The following is a 16,964-nucleotide window of genomic DNA, read 5'->3' on the forward strand; positions in this document are numbered from 1 at the left end:
GATAAAAAAGGACATAGTGGAGTACGTGGCCAAGTGTTTAACTTGTGAGTAGGTGAAGCTTGAGCATCCGTGACCAGCTGGGTCGCTACAACCTTTGGGTATACCCGAATGGAAGTGGGAATACATTACTATGGATTTTGTGGGAGGTTTACCAAGAATAGTGAGGCTGCATGACTCGGTGTGGGTGATAGTAGATTGATACACCAAGTCAGCTCACTTTTTACCAGTGAGAACGACCTATATTGTGGATCAGTACACAGAGTTTTACGTGTGGGAGATTGTATGTTTCCATTGGGTTCCTAAATATATAGTATTAGATCGGGATCCCATATTTACCTCCAATTTTTGGGGTGGTTTTTGCAGAAGGCTATGGGGACTCAGCTGAAGTTCAGAACAACCTTTCATCCTCAAACAGACGGACAATTTGAGAGGACAATTCAGGTATTGGAAGACATGCTTAGAGCGTGTGTAGAAAACTTTGAGGGGTCTTGGAGTAAGTATTTCCCCTTGATTGAGTTTTCTTACAACAACATATATCAATCAACGATTGGAGTAGCCCCATACGAGAAGTTGTATGGCAGGAGATATAGATCACCCATTCATTGGGATGAGATGAGTGAGAGGAAGTATTTGGGACCGGAGATGGTTCAGAAAACTAATGAAGCTATTGAGAAGATCCAAGATCGAATGCTTGTTTCATAGAGCAGACAGAAAAGCTACTCTGATCATAAGCGTAGGGACGTGGAGTTTTAGGTAGGAGAGCACGTGTTTCTACAAGTGTCACCACTGCGAGGGATGAGTATGTTTAGGAAAAAGGGCAAGGTGAGCCCTAGATTCATAGGACCTTTTGAGATCCTAGAAAGGATCGGGCAGGTGGCCTACAGGTTGGCTATGCCACCATCATTATCAGGAGATCATGACGTATTCCACATTTCTATTCTTTGGAAGTACATCTCGATGCGACTCATGTGTTGAGGTATGAAGATTTGGAGTTATAGATAGATTTGTCATACGAGGAGCGACTGGTTCAAGTCCTAGACAGGAAAGACAAGGTTCTACGGAACAAGACTATTCCTCTAGTCAAAATATTGTGGAGGAATAGCAAGGTCGAGGAAGGGACCTGGGAACTTGAGTCTGCTAAGCGGGATAAGTATCCCGAGTTTTTTAGGTAACTTTCAAGGACAAAATTCTCAGTAGGAGGGGATAGTTGTAACTACCCAAAATTGCTAATAGGGCTTAGTGCCCTGATTAGCATACCGGGAGGGCATAATTGGATATATGTATGTTTAATTAGTTAAATGCATGATTATGTGTCATGCATTATTAATATGATTATGTGAGTATGTTATATGCATCTTTATGAGTATTAAATATGCATGTGGGACCTTTACTGCTCATAAGGGAAATTTGTAAATTTGGCCCGTTAAGGGCACAAATGTGATTATATGTGATAAATGGTTGAGACCACATTATTATGTTAATATATTTGCAGTATATGGCTCGAGAAGGTCCTAGTGAGTGGATTAGAGAAATAGTCACAATAGGGTTTAAATACCTGGCTCGTGGGAGCTCAGGGGTATTTTGGGGTATTTAGAGGGTATTTCAAGATTTATTGGATAATGAATAAGTATTTTGTAATTAATTGGACACGACATGATTAATTGGTAGATGTTAGGAACACTTGAGGAAGTAGCGGGAATTGGGGGAAAAGACTACTTTATCCTTAGAGAAAATTAAAGGTTAAGTAGATTTCAGGGGCATTTTGGTCCACTTTGATTAAGGGAAATGGTCAGTTATATCTTAGGCTAAACTAGAACCCACCAGAAAGTACTAATGGAATCTTAACCCTCTCTTTCCCACTCTCACTAACGTTCACTCCCTCACTCACTCTTGTGATTGAAGCTTTGTGTTGTTGAAGAAAAGGTCTGGGTTTTAGAGCTTGAGGACTGAAGATCGAGGCTAGAAGGGGACAAGGAACAGCTAGGGAATTTAAGCTACAACTGAGGTAAGAACCATGTCTTGTTTTGCTACGAATTCAGGATATTGGGGTGAATTGGTCTAGGTTCTTGAGAGATAGTTAATTGGTGATTTGGGATGGTAAATTCCGAAGGGTTTTGAGTGTTTTTATGTTTAAGATATGTAATTGAGGGTTTTAGACTTGTAACTGAGCTTGGTTTTGGTTAGGGTGCTTAATAAGGTTGAATTTTGAGATTTTGGTTGAGTATGTTGTTGAGAAAAACCCAGAAAATTTTGGGTATGTAGGGGTGCACCGTGACCCAGCTCATGGGTGCCACGACCTGCATGCCCAAAATGAACTGGGAGGGCTCTCTGTCTTTAAAGCGCGCCACGGCCCTAGGTGGGGGGCAAGTCGCATCTTACTTGGGGCGCGCCTAGGGAACTTTGGCATAGGTTGGTTTTTTAGGCTTGGGAAGGCTCGGGGGTTCCAATCTAAGCGCTCGGGACGATTTCTACTACCTAGTTTAGTAGAATTTGAGGTTCCAGAGGCTTGTTATTGTTTCCTAAGCATTTATTTGGGTTATGAATTGATGATCACCCATTGACACCGTGACTAGGTTTATCGATAAGGCTCACGACTGATCGTGCTTGGGACTGTTATATTAATTCGCTGCTCGGGATTCGAAGTAAGAAAACTGCACCCATGTTGTTGTGTTTGGGGCTAAAGTTCCTTGTATCTGGATATATGTGTTGTGTAACTGTATTGTTATTATGTGGAATGTGAAAGTACGACATAAGGGAGCCGGGGCTGATGATTAGCGCATTGGACACAGCTCGGCCACTATGAGCTAGGGTCAGCTAAATAGACAATGGACCCGGCCTAACGAGTCGTGGCCAGCTTAGTAAACAGAAGGCTCGGCCTAAGAGCGTCGACCCTGAGCATTTATATGTTAAAAATATATTCTTGAAAATACATGTTTACTATTATTAGCTTGATGCTTATATTCTGTTGAATTTCTGAATGACTGTATTAAGATTTATTTGATGCTACTACTGTATATGTGTTGGTTGTTTATGATTTTCTTGCTGGGCCTTGGTTCACAGGTGCTACGTGGTGCAGGTAAAGGAAAATGGAAACTGGATCAACCATGAGTTGGAGAGCTTTAGGGGCGGAGTGTACATAGTCAGCTGCTCGTCTGCCACGGCCGAGGGACAGTACAGGGAAAGAGCCCTAAAACTTGTATTTTTCCATTAGAGTGGATTTTTGTTGTATTATCATTTGGAGATTGTAAATTGTCACTTATACCCTGTTTTTGGGATCCCATGTATTAAACATCCGGTTTAATGAAATTTAACTATTTATGATCAAAATCTTTTAATCCTAACCTTGTAATTGACCTTAGGATCATGATGGACTCAAAACGGGTATGTTTTAAAAATTTATACTTGCAAGCGCACGAATCGTATATGGAATATAGTGTTCGTGTAAGCACGAGATCGAACCCAAAGGAGTTGTCTAAAATAAAAAAGAAAACTATTTTAAATCAAAAGTAATAAATTCTAGCCTAGCTCCAAAGATTGATGAGTTTTAATGTTATGAACATAAAATAAAAGATTGAAAAATAAAGTTATTTAAGAGAATAAAAAAAAACCAATAATGATTGGAAAATAAGTGTTAAAATAAAAGATTATTAAGATACTAGAATCCACAAAATGTAAGTTTAATAATATTTATTAGTATATTGATTCCCAAGTTTTAGTGATAGTTAAAATAATTCAAACTATCATTTTCCAAATAGATTTATCATTTTAAGCACAAATTACTTCTAAAAAGATAGGATTTTTCTTCACTTTTCAAAAATTATAATTTCAAAGTATTTAATGTGAATCAACCTAATGAAACAACAAAAAATCAAATAACATTATTTATAAGGCAAAACATAATATTTTTGTTCTAAGCATCGATGTGTACAATTTAATGACACATCTTACACAAAGAATATTATGTTTTTGCAAATGAAGAACAAAGTGCATATTATCTAACAATCCAAAATATGAGATATTAAAGATGAAAGACATATATGAATGTGGATGCCAAAAATCCACCAAAGAAAAAATCTCTAGTCCCTGGTTGGAACACAGGGATAAAGGTCACTTAGTCATGCTATTGGGCTCGAGCCTATAGGCCTTTTTGAATACAGGAGATTGTCTCATGAGAAACAACACGTTATGAGCCATAAGGTTTGGCTCTGCTAAGCTAAGGGGCCAGAATGAATACTGCAAGAGGATAGGTACACAAGGCCCTCACATCGTGAGGTTCGACGTGCCCGCGCGAGGTTGACGTGCTCATGGGTCAAGATGCACTCACATGCGTAAACGCTGCCAAAGACACCCGAGCACCAATTACCCAGGCACCTCGTGAGACCCCCCGTCTCGCGAGCCTATCACCCGCATCTCACGAAGAGGCACATGGGGTGCTGCGGGTGTCTCGCGCCAATGACCCACGAGCCCACCTTGCACCTCGCGAGGAATAGTCTCGCATCCGGAGGCACACCGCGCGCCAAGGGTGTCGCACACCCATGCGTCTCGCACAAGAGGCGCACCTCGCGCCTGAGATCTCACCCCTAAGCCTCGCACAGCAAGGCCGTGCGTCTAGCGCAAGAGGCGCACCTCGCGCCTGGGATCTCGCCCCCAAGCCTAGCACAGCGAGGCCATGCGTCTCGCGCAAGAGGCGCACCCCGCGCCTGGCATCTCGCCCCCAAGCCTCGAATAGCGAGGCCATGCGTCTCGCGCAAGAGGCACACCCCGCGCCTGGCATCTCGCCCCCAAGCCTTGCACAGCGAGGCCACGTGTCTTATGTAAGAGGCGCACCTCGTGCCTGAGATCTCGTCCCCAAGCCTCGCACAGCGAGGCCATGCTTCTCGTGCAAGAGGCGCATCCCGTGCCTGGCGTCTCGCCCCCATGCCTCGCACAGCGAGGCCACGCGTCTCGCGCAAGAGGCGCAACTCGCGCCTTGTGTCTCGCGCCACCAGCCTCGCGCACCTGGGCATAAAGACCTCGCACACCCGTGTGTAAGGGCCTCACGCACTCATGGTCCCGCGACCCCCTAAGGCATCTCGTGCCACCAACCTCGCGCACCGGGCATAAAGGCCTCGCGCACTCGTGTGCAAGGGCCTCATGTGCCCATGGTCCCGCGACCCCCTAAGGCATCTCGCGCCACCAGCCTCGCGCACTTAGGCATCAAGGCCTCGCACACCCATGTGCAAGGGCCTCACACCACCATGGTCTCGTGGTCCCCCAAGGTGCCACGTACCAACATAACCATCAGATACAAAGTACCCATATGTTTACCGGCGTAGGACGTACGACCATGAGTAGGACAGAAGCGTGACCCTAACATCTACATCACACAGGTAGTGGAGGTACATATTTGTATAGAGGGTGGAAACACTATGTTCACGCCTCTGACCACGTACCAGGCCGACACCATGACCTTCTGCTCCACCACGACCTGTGCCACTTCCCAGATGATGTACCTATGTACAGTCTTGTCCCCTGGGACCACAATGTATGAGGAGCCATTAGAGCTCCAGTATAAATAGATCATTACCCCTCCAGAAAAGGGGTTGGAAAATTCATTGTAAGCTGAAGCTATGAAGCAATATATAGTTTTTACTCCATTATTGATCTGTGTTTATCCTTCCATAAGTCCATTCTAATTTCTCATCTGAACAACACTTGACTTACCTTTGAGTTTTCTGATCTAATTTTGTTGACGAGATTTTATCGTCAACAATGAAGAAGAAAAATCCATAAACTATGTTGCATTACAAGGGAAATCAACATACAACATAAATATTACCTAGTTACAAGTTGCTTCATCATGATCTTAATAATCTTATGAAAAAGATTAGAAGCACATAACTAGAATATAAATTACTAAATAAGCAAAATACATACTTGAAAATGCTCTTGAAAAACCCCAAAATGGAAGAGAGAATGGTAGAGAGAAAATGGGAGAAAAGAAGATGGTAACCAAAAATTAAGCACACCCAAATGATCTTGAAATACCATATTTATAGCCAAAATGAGATTGTTAAAATAATCAATTTCAATTAATTAAATTGATTAGATTAATTAAATAAAAAAAATGGTATGTAGAGGTAAGTTATACGGTGTAATGATGATGTTGTGGTGAAAATCTGTAGAAAAGTGGGTAAAAAAGTTGGCATTTTGGACAAGGGAACAATGTACAAATTGATGGGCTCAAGAGGGGGCTGTGGCAGGAAGGAGGTGGCTGGCTGTTTTGGGGTGGATTGGGCTATGGGAGCAGGCCCGATTGGTGTGGCTGCTATCTTGGATTGGGCCCAACTGGGTTTCGAGTACAGCTGGGTTGAAGAAAAGGTCTTGGCTGGCTCGCGTGTGAAGGAGATTCAGTTGGGCCACGGGAGAAGCAAGCTGCTGGCAGGCGACTAGAGCATGTGAGGATTCGGCTGGGTGCATCAGCTGAAGGGAAGGCTGAACGTGGATCTGGGCTGGATCCGTGGGACTGCTTTTGGTATTTAAATAATACCAGCTTTCCTTTCTTTTCTATCAAAAATGCCAATTTTGCTTCATTTTTCTCGCCTTTTCAAGAATAAAAAATACAACAACATCACTACAAAAATAAACATAAATTAAATTAAAACTAAATATTTTATTTAAACATTTAAGCTCAAAATTACATCTTTTTACTTCTAACTTAACAATACTAATTTCAAATAATTAAACTACAACATTTACAACAAAATAACTATAAAAACACGCAAAAATCTATAAAATTCAAATAAACCTAATAAATTCAAAATTACTTAAAAAATTAATAAATCAATTAAAAACTCAAGAATTAAGCAACAATTAACACTTAAAAAGTGGTAAAATAACTCTATTTTGTAGAGTTATCAGATCACATTTTTGTTCAAATGACTTAATTTGCAAGTCTTGCACTATTTCAAATACACAGTGTAACGATCTTCATTATCCTGGGAATTACGTAGTTTTGGAGGGACTCACTGCTGATAAGACTCCACCAACTTAATCATCATCAATAAATGACAAACGACAAACTAATGAAACATCTATTCTTGAAAAGGAAACCCAGTGCAACGTCGTAGTGGGAGGATTGTGAGACAACTGGTTTGCTATGAACACGAGGCACATGTCATTGATTCTGATATAGACATAGATGATCAATTTACCTTCAAAGTGGCAATGGATGATCCTGAATATGAGAAATGGCAATAAGCCATGAACCAAGAAATGGGATCAAGGTATTCCAATTTCGTCTGGGAACTTGTAGACCCACTTGAAGATGTCAAGCCCATTGGGTGCAAATGGATCTTTAAAAAGAATAGAGGTGTTGATGGGAAAGTAGAGACTTTCAAGGCAACAATATTAGCCAAAGGTTACACTAAGAGTGAGGGTGTCGATTATGAAGAAACATTTTCTCCTGTGGCCCTCCTAAAATCGGTTCGCATCCTCTTATCAATAACTAAAGCCTATGATGGTTAGATATGAAAAATGGACGTGAAGACAACTTTTCTGAATGTCTATCTTGCTGAATGTATCTATATGATACAACTGGAAGGGTTCATTAAGAATGGGAAAGACCATAAGGTGTGCAAGTTGTAGAAATTCATTTATGGATTAAAGCAAGCATCCAGCTCTTGGAATATCACTTTTGATGAGACAATTAAAACATACGACTTCAAATAGAATTTAGACAAAGCATGTATGTATAAATCTGTCAAAGGTAAAGTGGTGGTTTTCTTGGTAAATATTTAGAGACACTGTCAAATGTTAAGAAGCCGTTAGCTGAAAAGTTCCAAATGAAATATTTGGGTGAAGCGAGCTAAGTTATGGGAATCTAAATTGTAAGGGATAGGAAGAACAAGCTCTTGGCACTTTCTTAGGCTAATTATATAGATAAAGTTCTTGAAAGGTTCTCTATGGAGAATTCCAAGAAATTTCAACTACCGACAAGACATGGAATTACTCTTTTCAAAGAGCAATGTCCAAAGACACCTCAAGAGGAAGAGGATATGAGAAAGTATCCCTGTGCTTCAACAGTTGGGAGTCTAATGTATGCTATGTTGTGTACTAGGCCCGACATATGCTATGCAATAGGAATTGTAACTCGTTATCAATCAAATCTTGGTTTGGACCACTGGTTTGCAGTAAAGTAAATTCTCAAGTATCTTAGGAGAACAAGAGATTATATGCTTGCATTTTTAAGGGGTGAACTAAACCCTACTGGATAAAGACAGTCATAAGTCAATGTATGGATCAATGTTCACTCTTGGTGGAGGAGCTATAGTCTGAAGAAGTATTAAACTATCCAGTATTGTAGATTCAACCATGGAAAGTTGATTATATAGCGGCTTATGAAGCAACTAAGGAAGCGATTTGGCATACAAAGTTCTACAATGATCTGGAAGTAATTCAAGATATAGAGAAGCCAATAAGGAACTGAGAAGCCAAAATAGAGGAAAGCAATAGAAATGAAATACCTTCTTGTTAGAGAGATTTTGCATCGGGGTGATGTGACTGCTATGAAGATAGTGTTAGAACAGAACCTGGAAGACCAGTTTACTAAGACACTTCTTGCAACATTGTTAATGGGTCATTTATGAAACATGAGATTAAGGGAGATGCTTCACTTGCTTTGAGGGCAAGTGGGAGAATGTTAGGATTTATGCCCGAAAAGCATGTAAAGACATTTAATTAATTTACATAAAAGTAAAATTTTATTATATTTGAATGATATAATTATTATTTGAATAGTTTATATAAATATAAAGAAAACTACATATTCATTTGTGAGGATTAGTCTTAGAGAACTAAGAACATATACAATGAATAAAATAATTAGTAACATATTAAGTAAGGAATATTTAATGAATGGTTACTAGTATGATTTACTAAGCATATGGGATGCAAGTAATATAGATTTAGATTATTGATGTGGATAGTCACCTTGGTAAAGTTACTGTATATAATAGAGATTATATATGACAAGACCTATATGAATTAACTCTCTTTATAAACATTTTGTTTTCCATAAAGATTTAATTCTTATCATAATAGATGATCATTTGTAGGTCAGTCTAAATAATGAGTAGTCATGAACTCCTGTTTGTGCCTATTGGATCTTTTGATTCACTCGTCAAGGTTTCTTAGTATAATGAGGCTAGTGAGTTTTATTTTGGAGATTCATTATCATGAATTGCTGGAACATGATTTACAATAATGAAATCCATACCTCCCTAACAGATTCAATATTTGTTCTCTTAAGGGTTAATTTTGGAATTGAATAGTTATTGAATTCAAATCTATGAATTTATTATAGATTAATTATTCGCTAGTGAATTAATGGTACTTAAGGAACAAGAGGCAATTAAAAGGGTAAAACGATAATTTTGACTAGCTCTAATTAATGAACCAATAAGTGGAGGACATAACTAAATTTATTGATTATATCAATGACTACAAATAAATCTCTGTAAATATAATTCTATAAATACTTAGAGTGCAATTCCATAATTATACTGGAGAAATCATGGAATTAATAAATGAGATTATTAGATTAAAGAGTTTGATTAATAATTTGCTTTATTGGAGCTTTGTATTATAGGTGCATGATCCCCGGGTCACCTTTATCCTACATCTTCAAGGGTAAGGATTTCATAAGAAAGATTTGTAGAGAAAATGAATAAATGGCAAATGAATTAATGTTTTGAGGCAAATAAATAATTATGTGAGAAGTATGGGTAATTGATTAATTGTGAATTAATTAATTATTTAACTATATATTTTTTATTTTGAAAAACTATATGTTAAAATAAATATTAATAATGTTTGGATTAATATTGAGAGAGATTAATATTTATCTTATTATAAGATATTTATTTATTTAATTAAAACTGATATTTTAAGATAAAGTTAATTTTGAATTAACTGATATTTATTTTGGGATAATTATATTATCTCAAATATTAATAAAATAAACAAATGAGAAAATCAAGGAGAGCCCCTAAATGGCTCACACCACTCATTGTATTGCATAGTGAGTGATGTCTACCAGGGTTATTTTCTATCCATGAGATTTGAATTTTGAATTTTGAATTTCAAATTAATTTGTTTATTTAATTATTCTATTTTAGATATGATTTAAAATTAAATAAATAAAATAGATATAACTGATAAGTTTTATTTTAAAATTATTTAATTATCTTTATGAACCTGAATAGAAGAAACACTTTATATAAGTTTTTTCAGAAGTTGAATTAATTAGTTAATTATCAGACTCTCTAAAGATAGAAACGATATAATTTCCTTAACCTAAAATTCTAAAAATATCTATAGCCTCTCTCTTCTCAAACCTCTCTAGAACTCATGTGCTGAGTACATCTACAGAGTTCTAAATAAACCTTTGAATCCTACGTCCCCACACTCGTCCTTGTGTGTTTGAGGATTGGATTGGAAGGCCAAGGTGTGATATTTCAGAAAGGATTGGAAGATTGTTGATTTTACGAAAAGATTCAAGGACACTTGATAGGCTACGAGAGATAATCTCTATTCCTTTTATGTGTTATTTAACATATCTATATATGTAAGATCCTCACTATTATTAATAATTTTTTAAAAGATCCTATTCTGTTGCGCATTCTTATTTTTCCAATTTAATAACAACACGTATAATGCGCAGAACATGATGGTTGTTGATAACCAGTTCCCTTGAATGGCTGGCTCTGATGGAGGAAAAGATGAAAAGATTTTTGTCTGGGAAAAATTTGGACAACTCCGATTCTGATGAGGAGCTCAAGCCCTTTGCTCCCTAAATTGTAGCAACTCCATTTCCCATTGGCTTCAAAATGCCAACACATGCCCATGTACGACGGAACCACACGTCCATGGAACCACTTTGGGACCTTCAACACTTTGATAAGAGCCCACAACGTCAACATCTACCTGGGTTGTGTCTATTTTCCAACCACTTTGACAGGACCAACAAAATTATAGTTCAACAAGTTTAAAAGGCGCTCGATCACTTCCTCGAAACAGTTATCGACAAAATTCAAACAAAAAATTTCAAGTTGCAAAAGAAGTTCGAGTAAAGGCCAACTCCCTGGCCAATATAAAACAACCACTAGGTGAATCATTGTAGGAGGTGAATTGTTGAAGGAACTCCAAAGGAAATGAGTGAAGAGTATGGAAGACTTCTTGGTCCGAGCTCATGAATTGATTAACCTGGAGGAAACAAAGTCTGCAGACGCTGGAACTAGCCGAAATCCCATTAAGCTCGCTGGAGTGGCGATGGATGCTGTAGAGACGGCTCAGCCTGTGCCCATAAAAGCCAGGCAGGGTGTAGCGACCAAAATTTGCTAATAAGGCTTGGAGCCTAGATTAGTGTGCCCGGAGGGCAATAATTGTTATAATGTGTTAATTTATGTGAATTTAATGAATATGTGTTTAGGGTGCATGTTTAGGTGATTAAATATGCATGTGGACCTCGTTTGTTTGTTAGGGACAAATTGGTAGTTTTAGCCCGCTGAGGGCATAAATGTAATATATGTAATAATGTTGATAAAATTGTGAATTATTTGTGATGCACGTGCCGAGACGGTCCTAGGGAGCTATTAGATTAAAAGTCACAGCAGGATTAAATACCCGGCTCGGGAGGAGCCTAGGGGTATTTTGGGAATTTTATTAATTGGGTTAGTGGACTTTAATTAATGGTTAATGGTATATTTGTGAGGGATATGTAATGTCTAGGATGCCCTTGAGGTTTAGTTAGGAGAGGGAATTAGATGGAAGGGTAAAGTGGTCTTTTGGCAGGGATTTGGATAAGTTTGGCTGAGGGAAAAGGTCATTCACGTTTTACACCTAGAAGCTCTTTTTCTTGCTGGAAGTTTGAGGAGAACCTAGAAGGAAAGGAGGAAAAAGGATGGGAGCTGGAATTGTGAAACCTAGGAGGAGAATTAAGTTGGTTTGAGGGAACTAAATCTAGTTTGAGAAATAACAGGATTTAGCTTGAAGCTGCAAATTGAGGGAAGCTTAAGGTCGAATTCTCCATTTGAGGTTTTCGGAGAGGCTCGGGTTAGAGGACCGTGCTCGTGACTTTGGTGTGTAAGAAGCTCGAGACAAAGGTAAGGGCAAGGAGAAAGTCAACCAATCATGAGTATGGTGAGCGTGCAGCGGCGTGTACATGTTTGGTCAGCCTGATTGCCACGATCAGGGGCATTTTTGGGAGATGAATGTATAAAATTGGATTTTGTCGTTTAGTCGACTGTGTTTATATTTTGAGTTGTAAATATTTCTAAACTGTATTTTGGGACCCCAAATGTTAGACTTTTACAATTTTCAATGAAATGAGATTATTTTAAAAAATTATGACTTTGATTTTAGCTTAGTCACACTTTTGTTCTAAGAATCTCGTTTAGCGAGTTAATTGCACGATTTAAACTCACTTAGTAACGACTCTAAGGTAGTAGGGCGTTACAACTTGGTATCAGTGCGAGCCAAGGTTTATTGGTTATGGAGATTGACCAATCATGTAAGCTCGCTGTCAGTGGCAAGCTCGACTCAGGGTTGGTTGGTATGGTTGATTAATATGTTTGAATATGTGTTTGAATGCCTTGTTTGCCTGCTTATTTCATATAGAGCATGATGAATGAGTTAACATATGCATGATGCCAGGGCATGGCCCGTTGTGTGTTATGTGCTATTTGTATGATATCTGGATTGCTGTTCCTGGTTGGCTGTTGTGATTGGGAGGTGGTATTGGACTTTGTTATCATGCCTGATGAGCGGCGTCATTGATTGCAGGCATATAGTTGTGATGCCTCAGCAATCATCTAGACTCCGCGGCAGTCGGGCCGAGGATGACAACCAGGGTCAGGACTCTCCACCTGCCCCACATTTTTGGCAAGAAATGTTTGCTGAAATGGAAGCGAGATTGAAAAGAACAGAGGAAAAACTACGTCAGTTGAGGCAGCAGGCCCCTCCACTGGTCACTGGGCTGCCAATTCAGCAGGGTGCAGCGCCAGTGCCGATTCAGCCTATTGTTGAGAACAGGTGGGAACCTCTGTATGAAAGATTCAGAAAGCAGCATCCTCCCACCTTTGAGGGTGGACCAGACCCACTGCGGGCAAAGCAGTGGATGAATATGGTTTCCTCTATCCTAGATTTCATGAGGGTTGAGGGAAATGAGAGGGTTGTCTTTGCCAGTTATATGTTCAGAGAGGATGCCCGCATCTGGTGGGATGTTGTGGTTCAAAGAAGGAATGTGGCAGTCATGACCTAGGAAGAATTTAAGAATATCTTCAACAAGAAGTATTACAGTGTAGCAGTCTGAGCTGCAAAGGTTAACGAGTTCATCAACCTGACTCAGAACCGGTTGACTGTGACTGAGTATGCTGTGAGATTTGATAGATTGGCGAAGTTTGCGCCAGATTTAGTGTCGACTGATGCGACATGGAGAGACAGATTTGTGCGAGGGCTGAATGTTATGATCGCCCGTGATGTGAACATTACATTGGATCCAGTGATAACTACTTATGCACAAGTAGTAGACAAGGCCTTTACAACTGAGAGGGTCGAAGATCAGATATGGAGAGAGAGCATTGTTAGGCGCGATGCTAGGAGGAAAGTGCCTCCTTTTGTTGGATCCAGTCGGGGTAGTGGCCCTAGTGAGCAGAAGAGGAAGGCCCCAGATTCTTTCATTCCACTGAATTCTGATACGAGGGCACGGGGTGCTTTTAGTGGCCGCCAGGGCGGGGGTGACAACTAGAGGAGTTTCCTAATGTGTCCTCGGTGCAGATGGCGACATCAGGGTGAGTGCAGGATCAGGGCCTGTTTTGTCTGTGGGAGTGCCAATCATTTGAAGAAGAACTGCCCACAAGTCAGGAAGGAGGAGCCGAAGCAGGGGGATAGTCTCGCTCCTGCCAGAGTGTTTACTTTGACTCGGACTGAGGCGGAGGCTAGCCCCTCAGTTGTGACAGGTCAGATTTAAGGTGCTAGGTCTTTTTATACTGCGTTGTTTGATTCAGGAGCTACCCATTCATTTATGTCTGCTAGGGTGATAGATCTGCTGTGTAGACCTAGTATTGTGTATGCTAGGGGTTTTCAGACTTTGTTGCCAACTGGGGAACTGGTAGTCTCTAGGAGATGGATTAGGGCATTACTAGTAGAGGTAGATGGTAGGGAATTGTCTGTTGATTTGATTGAGTTTGAGATGGATGACTTTGAAATGATCTTAGGAATGGATTGGTTAGCGAAATATGGGGCATCGATTGACTGCAAGCGCAAGATGGTGACTTTTGAACTAGAAGGGGAGGTACCCTTTGTGTTCGTGGGGATGTCTAGTGGACCGTGAATACCTATTATTTCAGCATTGAAAGTTAGAGACCTGATGTAGGAAGGTTGCATAGGATTCCTAGCAAGTGTTGTGGACACCTCTAAGGTTGAGTGAGTTGGACCAGGTGAGACTAGATTGGTGTGTGAATTTCTAGACTTATTTCAAGCAGATCTGCCAGGCTTGCTGCCACAGCGGGACATTGACTTTGTTATTGAGTTAGCGCCAAGAGTGGAGCCAGTATCTAGGACGCCTTACAGAATGGCTCCAGCAGAATTAAAGGAGTTGAAGATTCAGTTGCAAGAATTACTTGATTTGGGGTTCATCAGACCGAGTTTTTCGCCATGGGGTGCTCCGGTGTTGTTTGTTAAGAAGAAGGATGGATCTCTTAGGATGTGCATTGACTACAGGGAGCTGAATAAGTTAACCGTTAAGAATAGGTATCCACTGCCTAGGATCGATGATTTATTGAACCAGTTATAAGGGAGTACGGTGTTTTCTAAGATTGATCTCCGGTCAGGTTACCATCAGCTTAGGATTAAAGAGGAGGACATACCAAAGACCGTTTTGCACATGAGGTATGGACATTATGAATTTCTGGTTATGTCCTTTGGATTAACCAATGCTCCAGCAGCTTTTATGGATATGATGAATAGGATTTTCAAAGATTATCTGGATAAGTTCGTGATCATATTCATCGACGATATCTTGGTGTACTCTCAGTCAGAGACAGAGCATGAGCAGCATCTGCGATTGGTTTTCCAGCGGTTAAGGGAGCATAAGTTATATGCTAAGTTCAGCAAGTGTGAATTTTGGTTACCGCAAGTCACGTTTCTGGGTCACATCGTCAGTAAGGAGGGGATTCTGGTTGATCCAAGTAAGATTGAGGCAGTTAGGCATTAGCCTAGATCGAGCAATGTTCCTGAGGTGAGGAGTTTTCTGGGATTGGCAGGATACTATCGGCGATTTGTTGAGGGGTTCTCCAGAATAGCTACGCCTTTGACAGAATTGATAAAGAAGAAGACAAGGTATGTCTGGACGGACAGATGTGAGAACAATTTTAAAGAGTTGAAGCGACGACTGATAACTGCGCCAATGTTGAGTCTGTCAACAGATAATGAGAAGTGTGTAGTTTATTGTGATGCATCCAGACAGGGTTTGGGGTGTGTGTTAATGCAAGCTGGTAAGGTGATAGCCTATGCGTCGAGGCAGTTAAAGGAGTATGAGCAGAGATATCCTACGCATGATTTGGAGTTGGCAACGGTGGTATTCGCACTTAAGATTTGGAGACATTATCTCTATGGTGAGTAGTTGGAGACATACACCGACCATAAGAGCCTAAAGTATTTCTTTACTCATAAGGACCTGAATATGCGTCAGAGGCGATGGTTGGAATTGGTTAAGGATTATGACTGTGATATCCTATATCATCCTGGGAAGGCTAATGTACTGGCTGATGCATTGAGTCGTAGAGGCCCAGGACAATTGTTCAGTTCAAGGCAGATATCTGATAAGCTGGCTGAGGAGATGACTAGAGCGAGAATAGAGTTGGTGGTTAGCCGGTTAGCCAACATCACTCTTCAGTCTACACTTCTTGAGAGAATTAAGGAGGCGCAGGGGAAGGATTCCCAGTTAAGAGGTCACAGAGAGAATGTTTTAGTCAGAACGACTAAGGACTTTTCCATTTTAGAGATGAGGTACAAGGGTCGGATTTGTGTTCCGATGGATTTTGTTATTCGACGGGAGATTCTAGATGAATGACATACCACTCCCTACTCTTTACATCTAGGTACGACGAAGATGTACCAAGATTTGAGAGCTTTATACTGGTGGTCGAGCATGAAAAGGGATGTGGTGGATTATGTGGCCAGGTGTTTAACATGTCAGCAGGTTAAGGCTAAGCATCAGAGGCTAGTAGGATTGCTACAGCTCTAGGGATTCCGGAGTGGAAATGGGAGGACATCACCATGGACTTTGAGGTTGGTTTGCCGAGAACTGTGGGACAGCATGAGTCGGTGTGGGTGATTGTGGATAGGTATACCAAGTCAGCCCACTTTTTGCCTATCAGAGTGACTTATACTGTGGAGAAGTATGCTGAATTGTATGTAAAGGAAATTGTTCGACTTCATGGTGCTCCAAGGTCGATAGTGTCTGACAGAGACCCCATCCTCACCTCGAAGTTTTGGGAGAGCCTACAGAAGGCTATGGGCACGCAGTTACGGTTTAGTACCGCTTATCATCCTCAGACAGATGGACAGACTGAGAGGACAATTCAGATATTGGAGGACATGTTGCGAGCCTGTGTACTAGACTTTGGGGATCTTGGAGCAAGTATCTTCCACTGATTGAGTTCTCGTATAATAACAACTATCAAGCGACTATTGGAATGGCTCCGTATGAGATGCTATATGAGAGGAAGTGAAGATCATCTATCCATTGGGACGAGACGGGTGAGAGAAGTTATTTGGGTCTTGAGATGGTTCAAAGGACCAATGAGGCGATTGAGAAGATCAGAGCACGAATGCTCGCCTCCCAAAGTCGCCACAAGAGTTATTCAGACCTGAAACGCATGAGTGTAGAATTTTGGGTTGGTGATCATGTGTTCCTTAGTGTT

The sequence above is a fragment of the Humulus lupulus genome, chromosome 4 (genome assembly GCF_963169125.1).
Source record: "Humulus lupulus chromosome 4, drHumLupu1.1, whole genome shotgun sequence".
NCBI classification, from domain to species: Eukaryota; Viridiplantae; Streptophyta; class Magnoliopsida; order Rosales; family Cannabaceae; genus Humulus; species Humulus lupulus.